Source organism: Condylostylus longicornis, unplaced genomic scaffold (genome assembly GCF_029603195.1).
Source record: "Condylostylus longicornis isolate FDR11 unplaced genomic scaffold, ASM2960319v2 ptg000023l, whole genome shotgun sequence".
NCBI classification, from domain to species: domain Eukaryota; kingdom Metazoa; phylum Arthropoda; class Insecta; order Diptera; family Dolichopodidae; genus Condylostylus; species Condylostylus longicornis.
In genome coordinates, this window is record NW_026577992.1 from 587,074 (window position 1) to 602,014 (window position 14,941).

The 14,941-nt window shown below is 24.6% G+C and overlaps 1 protein-coding gene across 1 annotated transcript in view; it reads left to right on the forward strand.

The window, feature by feature from the left end:
* Positions 1-9,298: 9,298 nt before the first annotated feature.
* LOC129606980 (uncharacterized) overlaps positions 9,299-14,941 on the forward strand; it is a 124,104-nt gene continuing 118,461 nt past the window's right edge. Inside the window, exon 1 of the mRNA XM_055517646.1 lies at positions 9,299-9,585. The gene's annotated coding sequence lies outside the window, so the exon portion shown is untranslated. The remainder of the gene's footprint in view (positions 9,586-14,941) is intronic.

Genomic DNA, 14,941 nt, shown 5'->3' on the forward strand with positions numbered 1-14,941 from the left:
AAAGGGAAGAAATATATATATTATTTTTAGGTTATTTGATTTTTCACTCTTTTTTCAAATCATTGTCATAAAAACCATAAATTGAGGTAAGAAATGAATAAACTTCAAGGAAAAATTATTTCTAAAAGTTTAAAAATAATTTTTTCATTAAATTTAAGAAAGGTGACAGTATCTTTTTTTCTCTCTCGGATTCTCCATCTAAATATGGATGAGTATCTGCTAAATCTCCAGTCTTAATCGTTTTGTAAACCAACAGATTAAAAAATTGCATCAAGTACTCTAAGTTTTTCTTTTTTGGGACCAATTTTCTCTTCTTCTTCAATTTGGAGCATGTCTTGAAAATCTAACTAGTTAACACCTCGTCTTAAAATATAAAAAATCTTTGTATAAACTGTTCTCGTAAAATATTTTTGGAAGTCAATTTTTTGAAATCTGTGGTGCGACTCTTTCCACTTAAGAGAATTTCAAAAAGTAATTTAATTACAAAAAGGCTTCATTGTGCAACGGATCTGACAAAGTTGTTACATTATTGTAAAAATGAGCACATAAAGTAATCTCTAAAATGAGTTTATGAGTTTTGTGTTTGTTATTTTATTTATGTACTATAGTCCATATGACTTTCTTACTTGTTCATAATGATACTAAATGCGAATTAATTAAAATTTTGAAATCAAAAACAAAATGAAATCGAGTGTGAGTCATTACAACTACTGTAATGAAAAGTCAAATTTGATAGTGAACTCGAACTCGTATAGAAAATAATAATTCGATACTTGTGAAAATTAAATCTTGGAAACGTATTATTAATTACGTGTAGAAAATGGTTTGTTCGTCAGTTTTTCTCCAAGTTCTGCCGTAAAAAGTATATAGATCTCAGCTGTCAGCATTTACTTTTCAATTAAGACTCCGTACAAATTGACCACGAGTCAGTTTCGAGCGTTCATGTACTTGAGTGCATTCAGGAAGCCCGGTTGCAAAAGATTAAGCGAATTTTTCTAACCGTTCGGCAAATTGTAAAAGGATTTTTCTTAAAAGAATAAAAGTAGAAAGCCTTTCATATTTTTTTATCTCTACAGATATGTTCACATGCCCAATACTCGTAGGACCCGAAAACTTGCTTTTGAATGTTGTCAATTTTAAAATCAGGATCATTAATACAGTCACCACGACCAAAGTCAATTGCGGTTTTCAAAACTGTATTAACTTCGGTTTTCAAAGTAAGATCTGTAAGATTACTATAGGACCAGTTTCGCTAATTTCTGTGCTTTAAAACACTTTGAATGCGTTATGTTAGTTTCAAATATATTGCAATACCTCTAACATCCGCCACAACCATCTCAGCTCTCCTAGCAAGTTCCAAAATTTTTAACGTACATTTATTAAGCGTGAATAAAGTTTATATTGGATAATTTTTGCATTATTTAACAATTTCCAACATCAGCACATTTAAAAACAACAATAAATAATTGTCTTTGTAAAAAATACTTCCTTCGAAATAACAAAAATATCATAAATATTTGAAAATCGAAGAAATTTGATCTCACGGAAATGAGTAATAAAAAGTATAACAAAATATTGTTATTCCCAGATGTACCAATTTTACTTATTGAAAACCCTTGCAAATTATAATAATTTGAATATCCTAACAAAATGTGTTTTACTAATGTATAATAAAAGTGTTGCTTTGTAATACAATAATTAAAATAAAAACTCTTGTCAAACACAAAAATTTGTTCTTCCTAATAACATGTGTTTTACAAGAGCGTAATAAAACAACACTTTGTTTAATAATACAAATAGACCACAAAGGCAAAACAATTTACCGTCAGGTAGCTAGCCACGTGTCGTTTTAACATGGGAACTTCGTCAATTGAAAAAAACATTTGTCGCAGGTAAATCACGAAATGAACTACAATATTATTTGTTAAATAAAAAAATTCAAATCTTAAACATGGGATATTTGGGTAATTAGAGCATTAATAATGCAGGTAACTTGTGCAGATGTTTTATATTTTGGGTTAAAAAATACAACTATCTTACTTGTCGCTGAATGTAAGATTTAATTTTAACTATAGTGAACAAGTTTTAAACCATGGACATAAAGTACCTACACTACATATCACATAAAATAATATATTAAGCGTTATAAAATATTTTTTATTATAAAAAACTAAAAAATATTCTATACTGATTATGTATTATTTCAAACACTAAACGCTTAATTTTGGTTTATTGTTCTTATTTGCACGCGTTATAAAAACCTAACTCAACATAAGAAGCCTTTTGGAATATAATTGTATTTGCAACAATCGCCTAACTCGAGATGAGTTTAAAAAACTACCAATTTTTATTTTACACAAATCGCTTATGTCGAGTTAGTATTTAAAAAAACTCAAAATTAATTTTGCAACAAAAGCCTAACTCGAGATAAGTGGTTGTAAAAATTCATACAAATAAAAAAAAATGTCACTAATTTTGATTTGCAACAATAGCCTATCTCGAAATAAGTGGTTTGTCAAAAACATAAAAAAGATATTTTCTGCTCTTAACTCGATTTAGGCGATTAGTGCAAGTGCACATAGCTACCATTTCGAGTTAGGTCATGTGTGAATTCGACAATAACTCCGGCTACAAGAGTCGTAGAACCATCAAATTTTGTGAGCATATGAAACTCAAAACGGAGAATTCGCTGGTAAACATATCTCATTTTTGTCTTAACTCGAGTTAGGCGGTTTGTGTTTGAGGCCACTGAATTGGCAACATTTAAATGTAAAAAACAAAATTCATAAATATTCTCTCAGCTTATACACAAGTACAATATTTTTTTAACATCAAATTGTAATAATCGCACCTGCACAACAACAATAGCAACACATGAATTAATTCTAATACAAATCGGTCAAATTCTGATTATTTGCCATTTACTATATAACAAAAATAACAATAGTTAATACTAGATACATGATGTGATAATATGTGCGATGGTTATTGAAAGGTTATGTGCGAGTATTAAGACGCGGCTATAATAATTCCAAATCTACGAGAAACCAGTTACTTCGAATCGTTGAAACAACGAGTAGTTTGTATTTGCACATCACATTCTTTCGTCTTTTACGATATTGTTTAGACTTTACAGCTTAGTACAGTTTTTACGATTTTCCAAAAAAATTGTCGATTGCTGTGAACATTATTCTATCTTTATACAAGTCCGCTTATGATATTAAATAAAAGAGCATTGTAATGCCGGGTTTTGCGATTTTTGATAAAATTCCAAAATTTTATTACACATTATTTGATCAGAAATATTTTTAAACCAATAAATTTCTTAGAATTGTTTATTTTAAATTTCAACCATATTTAGAATTTAATACAAATAAGATATGCTTAGGAATATAATTATTAACATATAGAAATTTTATAACATTTAAATATTTAGATAAATATTATCCCTATAAAAAGAAAATTAAAAGAAATTTTAAATAATTTTCTTGAATTTTAAACAATTTATTCTAATATTAAGAACCAAAAAATTCTAAAGTTATTTTTATAATCTATTTTTTATGCAAATATTTTTCCAATTTCCTGATCTATTTGGGTATATACCGCATGATAATACAGAATTCACGCGTTATTAAGAGATACCTAAATAAAATTTTATATAATATTATGTATATTATATAGAAATATACTTAAATTGCAGTATTCAACTGGTTCCCAACATTATAGTTTATGCTAATTGAAATTAAATTGGGTCATTAATAAAACTGGAATTTCTGAAATATCGCAATGTTTATTCAATAAAATATTTTCTCAATTTGAATTCATAATAACATCTGTATAATATCTGTATAAGTATGTATATAAATTGCACCCATGTTTCTACATATTGTATTAATATGGTGTCCTCGCGTACAATATCGCATCCTTAATTCACATACATTTAGAATCTTTTTAATAGTTAAAACAGTAAATTTTTTGTTTTTGCCTTTTGTTTTTTTTTTATGGTTATGCTAATATTCATTTGCATGTGCATACTATATACCATTTCCGACTAATAAAAGAACAATTTTCTATTGTTAAACAGTTATAAGAGTGCATCTTTTCTGTTTTTGAAATTTTTTTTTATGTTTCTTGTTTTTTAGTTTCATATTTTTTTTTCTCATTTTCCACAATGAAAACTATTTGTTTTTTTTTTTTGTTTCATTTGCATGCATTTTTTGTTTTATTCCTTAAATATTTTTTTTCATTTTCTATTTAACTTTTTTAATGTTTTGTACTTTTATAGTTTGTTTTTGTAATCTTTTTTTTTTTTTTGATTCTTTAAACTTTATTTAAGAGCTTTGCATAGAACAACACAAAAAAAACGTTTTTCCATTATTTCAATTGTTACTTTTTAGGTACATTTGGTGGAATCTGTGTTTTTGCGCCAACTTCGACTGTAATTGGTGCATAAGGCCTAATATAATATAGCGAAATAAAGCTAACAAGTAATCATAAAGAAAACTCTAAATATAGAAATATTAAAAAAAAAGGAAAGAGAGAAAAGCCAACAGCATAAAAAGAGAAAAAAAAATGGAGAAACGAAGGGGCAAAAACAAAAGTAAAAGAATTCATTTTAAGTGCTCTTTCATAAATTTTGAACAAAAGGAGAAAAAATCACAATTTGCAAAAAAAACAAAAAATAAACAAAAAGTTGGTAATCTTTTTGTTCAGGGGCGGAATGTAAAATTTTTTTTTCTTTTATCTTGTACCGTTTTCTATAGTTCACTTAATTCTAACAAAATTGTAAAAATATTTGCCTTACCAAAAATCCTTTTTCTTTTTTGCTTTTGTTTCATCTTTTAAATTCTGTATAACGTGCTCATTTTTTTATTCGCGATTATATTTTCTATTTGTTATTATTTTTTTTTTTTTTGTTATTTGTTTTTGAAACTTTTATTTTATCTGTTCTTCAAATGTGTGTAATCTAAAATCTGCTTGCACAATATTAAAAAGTTGTATGTATATAAATTTATAAATCTTTACATTTTTGATAAAGAACCGACCAAAAATAAAGTTATTTAACTATGAAGTCAACACGCTATACTTGGATTGAATATTAATATAAATCGTAAGAACAACAATAACAATAATCCAAGTATCTATTTATGTCAAAGAAATGTCGTTAAATGCAATAATAATTGTATGGTTATATAGACTTAAGTTATATTGAAATATCCGGATATTATGGTAGTCATTATTTTTAGTATTTTTCCAAAAAATTTTTGAAAAAAAAGTTTTTATTACTTTCACTTTGTCGCGGGCGCCCGACCGTGCGCACGGGTTTCTTTTTACAAAACTTTCACACCTTTGAAGGGAGAAAGCAGAAATTTCATATGTAAATAGATCTTCGCTTGAAACTTGTTTCCGTAGAAGAAAATTTTTCACTACTGCGTCATAACTTGGTTAATCTTAAGAAAATGAAAATGGCCGTTTAAATTAACCGTTATGTAAAATCTGTTTTTTGAAATTTTTGATACCCCTTTTCTTCTAGACAATTAGCTATAGGAGCCTGAGATTTTAACAGCATGTAAATATTACTAAACAGTTTATTTTATTAATAAGAACTTTTTTCTCTACCTTATTTCCCTCTCAAGTTATTGTCTCTCGAAATTTCTAAAATTTAAATTTTCGGCACTTACGTATGTTACTAAAACTGCAAGCTTCCTCAAATTTTTATACATGCAGAACGCTATCATGAAATGCCATAATTGTAAAAATATAAGTATTTGTAATGGTACGGCATTTACTAATTGTGTTTATACGCAATTGACCCTTGAAAACGATAATTATGTTAACGCCTCCTTTAAGTTTTTTTTTCTCATCCGGAATGTATGCAATATTTTTATACATAGTTGAGTAGAATCATTGAAACTAATTTAAATAATGTAGTTGTTATATTCAATAATGAGTAGATTGCTTTTAGAAGCTGTATATTCCACTTGTTAAAATAAAATGCTTTCAAAGTTTAAAAATAATATTGTTAACTAAAATTTGTGATAAAATTAATTTCATTTTAAAGATGGCCAATAATTAAAATAGAGTCGATTATTATCAATCGAAATAGCTCTCAAAAATTTAATTTTTATCGAATGACCATTTATAAGGAATTTTTCAAAGTCTTATATTAGGCAAGAAAAATGCGTAATTTAAATTAGGTTTATTGCTATAGGGTGCGTGAAGCTTCTTTATCCTTATAATTTTTAAATATTTTGCTTATACTACAAAAATTCTGTCTTAAATTTTTTTTTCTAAATATTTTTCTTTTTTAAAATTAAATATGGCTCACTTTTTGATTAAAAAAAAAGTAAGAGCTCTGAAGTTTTTCTCAAGGAAATTTTGCAACACAATTGCATTTTTTTTTAATAAATATTTGTATGAAATCAAGTTTTTTACGATCACTTAGAAAGTTTTAACATACTTTAAACAAAAAAAACTTTTTTTACCACATTTTAGCACTTATCAGCAAAATTTTAAATGCATGTTTTCTAAAATCCATAAAAAAAGTGTTGAATATGTACACACTTGGTTTTTCAATCGGACAAAAAATGGCATGGATAGTTGAAGATTTTCAAAGATTTTCTTTAGGGAAAAATTTACATTTTTAGTTTAAAATTAAACAAACAAATTTTTTTTCTGAATATTCACCATTGAATGTTTTAAACTTCTCTGAAAAATTGATTTAACTTGCAACAAACAAGAAATCGGATCAATGAAAGTTTTTTGTTTTTAAATTTATTTGAATTGTAAATTTTAACAAGACTATTGTTTTCATATTTTCCCATACGCTTTAAGCTCTTATTTTAATAACTTCCTCTATATGAATTTGAATTTTATTGAATATTTTTCTATATAGATTCTAAATATGAAAATTTCAAGAAGAATATTGAATAACAATTGTTATCTTTAATGACCATTTTTCTTGCAAAAAAATTCAAAAAAAATATTACTACACAAGTCATAAAGCAAAATGTTCGACTTACATGTACAGCAATCACGAGACCGGTGTATAGAGATTAATCGGCAATATGCTTACAAACCACAATGTAACGGCTCTACAGAACATGACAGGCTACTGGACTAAAGCATTGCCTTAGAAATCTCAACAGTCTTATCAAACCCAAAGAAAAAGACGATAATTTGTTTCATATTTTACATATATTTTTATAACGAACGTTCATAGTGATCCAAGTACTTCATTACTATTATTCTGCCAGACAGAAGTTCGAGGATATTATACACAATCACAGTCTCATAATAATATTTTCCAGGAAGAGGTTCCTCAGGCATATATGAAAAAAGCTTGAACGCATAGTGTGACTTTTTTTGAAAATAAACGTTTTCTAAATTTATTTACTACGAGTATAATATTTGTGTAACAGCAGCTGTAAAGTCATTTATGAATTAAATTAGGTTAGTTTGTTTTTGCATTTTCTGAGCTGTGTATACAATTCAATTCAATTCTATTCTAAATTTTACTCAGGGTACACATATGCCATGTCTGTTCCACGTCGTTGTTCCTGAGCGTTCTAAACAAAGTGATAAAACTGTAATACCATACAAAAGTTACGTAAATCATTCGGGTTTAAAAATCAATTTAGAAACAACTAAAAATTTTAAAATTTTCCTTAAAATAGAATTCAATAAAAAGAATTTTAGGTGTGTTTTAATATGCAAATTTTGAAGGTAATTAAAACTTAAGAGTTTTATATACTTTAAGGAAACATTTTTAGGGCTTTATTGTTAAAAGAAATAAAGGATATTTATTGAATTTTTTGAATAGAGACTTTTTGTTTAATTACAAAGTTCATTTCAGAATTGATTTTTTTTTTAATAACGAACAAGTGTTGATCTATTTAAATGATTTCCGTTTGAATTTCGCTATAAAGTGGTTATATTTTTACATTAGGTTCTTTAAGAAGGTGAATATATTAAATTCATTGACATGTAAAAGGCGTTACTAACTTTTTACCTTTTCCTTTATTTTTTCTAATAAAAGGAAAGAAATAAATAAAATAAATTTTTATCATTCTTTTTTTATTTTTTCGCATTTTCTGTATAGCTTACATAATTAGGAAAAATTAAAACAAATTTTGCTGTCCTTTGTTCATTTAAAAAAAGAATTGAATTATTGAATTTTAAATGAAAGATTAGAAGCCATTTTAAGAACTTTTATCATAAGTCATTTTGTTTAATGAATTTTTATTTGGGTTTAAATTTTGGGAATGAATAAAAACTTGTGCACTTAGGCAGACCCGTTCTTTTAAGTTTTAGTAAGAGAAGAAAATGACAGAGTGTCAAATTTTGAATTAAATTTTTGTAAACTGTCATATAGATAATATTGTTTTTTATTTTAAATTTTCAACTGAAGTTTATTTTCTAATATTTAAGTAATATGAAATTTGCAGTGACTCGCTTAACGAGTCTTACAATTTTTAAAAAATCAATACCAAACTAACCCTATACAGCTTTAAAAACTAGAGGTATTTTACGAAAAAAAATCAAGTAACGCAACCATTTTTTGGGTACTACGACACTATTGCCAGGACTAACATAAATAATAATAAATTGAAAACTGTTAAATTTGCCATACAATCTTGAGAAAAAATTAGTTTGCTCAAGTATTAAGAAAAAATTCAAGTATCAGACACATTTTTATTTTTAAATCACCTCCAGGAAATCCTCCCATTTGCTAATAATATCAAAATTTTTTGTTAACAATTCAACATATTTTTAATACATGTACACGTTATGGTCCAATTAAAATTTCCTGTGGCATAGAAAATATTAATATTTTGAGAAAGGATGATTTTAAAACAGATGCAAAAGTTTTCAAATTTATCAAAATCGCACAAAATTTATAATTTTATATAAATATTTTAAATATTGTAAATACCAAAACTCTAATTAAATTATTTTGTACATAAAATTGTAAATGATTCCTAATATTGCAAATTGGGCTCATAAAACCTCTCTGTGTTAGTAGCTCTGTAATTTCTTTAAATTCTATATACATAAAAATAATATGAAAAATTGCATTTCCCTGTAAAGCTTTCGTTAAAGTCATTGTTTATTTTCATCAAGAAGGCATTTACTTCGACGTGTTAGCAACAACAATAATGATATTTTCATTTTCAAAAATCGTTCTGTTTTCAATTTTTAAATTTTTCCTTTATTTAAAAATACAAAGAAAAATTATATTTTCAACATTTTTCTATAATATTCAATAATATTTTTATACATATTTTTTCTTTTCAGAATTATTATCGTTATCACTATAAATTTGGACCACTTTCGTTAATAAACTATTTTTAAGAAATCCAAAAATATCTTGGATTGTGCTCAAAGAAAAAATTTTTATTTTTAAATTGTTAAATATTTTATTTAAGTGAAAAACTCAAAGTTTTTATTAAATATGCATTTTCATAAACATAGAATGTAGAGTAAATGCGCAATACTAGTTTGTTACACAAAAATATAAATATATTTTATAAAAGAATTTAATTTTGGAACCTCAGAGAAATAATTTAATTTCGGTTTTTCAAGGTATGTAAAATTTTTATTGTATAATGTAATTTATAAAAATATTTTAAAACTTATTTTTGATTAATAAAAAATTAAATTTTTATAAAAAAAATGTTAAACAAAACATAATCAGGTTGTTAAAAAAATCAAATATGAGCTGCACTGTACATGTATGAAATCCACATTAATTTGTTTTATTAGTTGAACCGAAGTGATACACAAGATTGACTAAATGTCCTTTTATGTATGCACTTATTTAAAATTTTAAGCAAACAAAGAATCTTTCAATATAAGCGTCCCTTCAAAAATATGAAATTTCTTACAAAAGATTCTTACCTTTCAGGTTATACATAATATTTTAAGACAGTCTGTTCTCAAAAATATTTTCTCAAAAACTATAAAGTCGGCATATATAAAAAAGGTTCAGTCAAATTAAAAATAAGCAGACAATTTTCATTAAGGTCTGTTTAGACGAAATTAAAATACAAGCCAAACATAATTAAAGAAAGATCGACATCTTTATAATTAATTAAAAACTATTAATTTAGACTTCTCTTTCATTGAGAAACGAATTTCCACGAAAATTCGGCATGCCAAATCTTGGTTATTCTTTCATAATAAAATTTAGCGGTATATTTGTTTTACAATTATTGTAACAAGTTTTTTTTTCCATACTAAAATTATTGCAACTTTCAGAGTAAATTTATTTTGTAACAAACTTTAAATTAGCATACAAAATAGAAGACAACCCCAAAAAATTTATAAAGTTTGAATATCATTAACAAAGAAGAAAAAATATCATTAACTACGAACCCTTACCTCAAACCAATTTCTTGCCTGTGTAAAATTTTTTACCTTTTCACACGACAACTAGGATTAGCTCCAAATTTCAATCAATTATGGATATCTATTAATATTTTACATCTCCTCTCCCTGGTTTATTGTTTCACAGAGTTTTCAAAAAAATTTTCATAATATACACATTTAAACTTCTATTTAAATAAGTGATAAAGATTATTTTTCTTATAAAAATATTATTTTATTTAATTATTACTTTAGATAATCTTAAGTATAAAGTTCTTAAACAACTCAATTTATTTTGACGACTAGCAATAATTTTTTTTTTTAATAAAAAAAAATCCCACATAATCATTTAATATTGATTTCTTTAACCATGGTACACTGACAGAATTTAAGAAGCATTTTGTTGATGAAACAAATTGATAGTAGATATTATAAGATTTAGTAAAATCATAATGACTTCTTGCCATATTAATTATTTCAGAAATTTATGCTATAACTTTTTTCTGCTTTCGATTATTGTAACTTAACTATAATAACGCAAATCAAATGGTTTTATTTTTCAAAAATTTGCTATTTATTATCATTTTGTCTATATTGTTGTTCTTAGATTTTTTTTATAGTGTTCTATAAATTGTAGTATAGCATAGCAATATGTTATTTATAAAACAGTTTTATATATTCTATTGAATTATAACAGTTACATGTTTAACATTGTATATAACTTAGTTACAATATCAAATTTTAGTAAAAGCAACAAATTTTATTGCAAATAATAAAAAAAATTACTTACTCTTAAATTTAGTTTAAGTTTTTATTCATGCAGGCTTGAAATTGCTTAAATGAATTTTCTTAATAATTAATTAACCGCTTAATTATTAAAATAACCTCGTTAAATCAAAATAATTTCTAGTTGTCAAATAACCTTTTTTGGATCGAAAGGATTTGAGTATTCTACATACGAAAAATGTACTTAAATGTACTTCAATTGAATAACAAATTTAGTACATTTTCTTTTAAGTATATTATTTTCCGTATTCAACAACATGAGCACTTTACAATACCTTCGACTTTGACTTAACTTATCTTTATTTATTTTGAAAATTTTTTGAGAAAAGCGATTTATAGACAGGTAAAATTCTATCCATTTCTCTTGCGTGAATAATAAAAACAAAAATATATAGAAGAAAACTTTAAGTTTGGTCATGCATAATAATTTTTCTCATATTATTTCTACTAGATTTCAATATCATAATATTATAGTTGTATAATATACAAATAGCTTAGAAAATATTATTTACTTTGGAATTTTTAAATCATAAATCACGTAGTTACATACATTTAAATATACATTTATATATATATTATATATATATCATTATTTTCATATGATATATGTATCAGTACGATTTTTGTTATCCTATATATATATACGAGTATAGGCAATATAGACTATAGAGTATAGAAAGTTCATTGTTTTTACTTATTACATATACATATATGTATATTCTAATATTTTATTGTTAAAAGATAACTTTTTTACACTAAAATCTTGTATATAATTAAAGTTATACGCTTCATAATATCCCATTAATAGTTAAAAAGAAATTCAGAAATTTCTAATCATATATTCAAAATTTATTTTATTATTTCTTATTTTTACAATATAACCATGAATCTTAAACAAAAATCTATATATATATATATATATATATATATATTATAGACTATATATATAGTGTGTACATCTTCATATTTTGATTTTGTTATTAAACATGGCAACTCTCTGTAGAAAATTATTTAAACGTGTACAAATTATTAATAATATTCATTAATAATAATAATTAATATAAAAATGATTTCTTAACATCCTAATTGGTTATTTTTGATTTAGTGCGTGATGGTTTTACTCATCTCTCATGAATATATGTACGTTATTGTAAAGTGTAAGAAATATTTTTGTATACATAGATTTTTTTCATATTGGTATGTTCATAGGGTGATTTTGTTTATCAATTTAAAGAAAAATACAAAAAAATACTAAATATGTACGTTATTTTTATTTAAAAAAAAACAAAAATTCATGCAAATTTTGATAAAGTTTTCGCATTAATTAGGTCGCCAATTTGATGGGTTCAATAGTGACACAGTATTTTTCATTTATGATTATTTTCCAAAATGTATTGGGATCTATCTTGAATGATCGATATAAGCAAGTTATTCTTACATGATTAATAAATTGATTTTTTGCCCTAAAGAAAACATTTCTGAGGATAGATACAAACTGCTAAAAAGTACAATGGTAAACATTAAAGATTGTTTCCAGTTCCTGACATCTGTTACAAGTCAAGAGTAAGGTGTCAAAAATTAGAATATGAAAAAAGCATACAAGGCAAGCTATTTCCTGGAAATTTCGTTTTTTCTCTCAGAAAGTTGAATTTGTTTTCTGGGTGGATGAATTATTCTTTGCTAAGTGCATTTATCACTTTAAGCGGTTTGCTTTGTCACAAATAAAACAGGTTCTACTTGAAAATTCTTCTTAGGTTAATTGAACTAAATTCAAACCAAATATAAGTTTTTTATATTATGTTTCATATATACATACATACATATGTACATAATTAACATTATTAAATTTTGGTATATAAAAATAAATATTAGAAATTATCATGAAGGAGGCGATACTTATACTATGATTTATTTATATTCATTAATTATTATCTATAAAATTTTTCGTGCTAAAACAAAATATACACAATATACACAATATCATTATATAGCATAGTGCGTACTATCTAAACTAAATCATGTATAACATATAATAGTGTATAATACAATTTTTGTCTTAGTTATTCATTTTGTTATATTATTAAATAATTGCTAATAATATCTGTAATTAAAGACTTTTAAGATGTTGTTATTGCTTTATTTCTTAAAATAATTTCAATATAACAAGAAATAACTTCCTTTTGTTTTTATTTAATGATGACAGAAGCAAAAACAAAATGAATCAATTTAAGTAGATATTTTAGAAAAAGAGAGACAAAAAAAAAATAAAGCAATTGCTAAAAATTTTTATTTTTCTTTTATAAAGCTATAATGAATAAATTATTTCAAAATTAATATTCTAATTAAGAGAATCAAAAATGTTAGAAATTAAAAGTATTAGAAATAATTAAACACATATTTTCAAGGACTCTTTTCTTATTTGTATTTGATGAGTAAAGATAAAAATATTTTTTTTGTTTTTTGAAAAATAATTTTTAGCACATTTCCAACAATATTGAGAAAAAGTACGAAATAATAAAAATTAGGCGTTCCTTTCTGAATTGAGCGAGTTTTTTTTTTTTCTAAGAAGAGTCATTTTATTGAACCAAAAATCATTGTCATTTTATTTGTAATAATATTATAAATAAATTATATTTTAAATTACTTACATTATTGTAATGATATTCGGCGGTGTCACAACGGACCATACTGGAATATATGTACCTTACGGCAGCCTCGTCGTCCTAACCTAACCTACTTATTATATTATAAATAAACAACAATACAAATTTAAATTTGTTTGCCCTTATTAGTTTCGCTCTACCTATTCGTTCATCCGTACTCTCATGATCCAGTTTGTAAAATTTTTTTTATACAAATAAACAGGGCCAAGAAGCTTATTTTGCTAGAAGAAAATTTTTAATTTAGAGTTATAGTTTTCCAAATTCAAAAAACACACTAATTTTTAGAATTTACTTTGTCGAAATCATAAAACTTTTTTGAATTTCTTAAACATTAGAAAGTAACGAAATATTTTTCTTACTGCGAAACAGCATTTATGCAACTTTGCAATGGCAAAGCAACCGATAAAATGAACCGTCATCTTCAAACAATTTTTGTTTTTTCAATTTTTGGCATTGTTTTTTTTAGACGGTAAGTTTTGTACTTTCCTTCGAAATTGGTAAAATATTAGTTTTCAATATCACTAATTTTTCCGAAACTCCTTAGCTCTTTCAAATTTCCATTAAAACAAAAAGCCAACAAAATGTCTTACCATCAAAAAATTTTATATTATTTATTTTAATTGTTCTGATTAGTAAGCGAATTCGATTGATATGTATTTTTTGCAAAAAATCCTGATCCCAAAAGTATGCAATTTTTATAATAATTTAATGAGAATAATTTTAATAACAGATCAGTTTTATTTTTAGGTATTTTAATTTGTTGAAAGGAAATGTGCTATTTTGCAAACCATTTGTTTAAAAAGAATTTTATTTTTATTACGTTTCTCATAATACAGACATGTGCCACATCAATATACAATTATAATGTGGATGTAAAACAGAATATAAATTATGTCAATTGATTTTCTGTATAAAAAATCTTACATGAATTTAAATTTTAATTTTAAATATTTGTTTTCTCATAAAAGTTTCTATATATATATAAACTCTGTATATCGTATTATATGATTCTGTCTTTATCATCAATATTTTTGTAATTAAAATTATTTTAATTTTAATAAGATTCTAATACTCGTAGTATTTCACTATTTACATAAGAAACTCAAATTACATTTTTATTAATT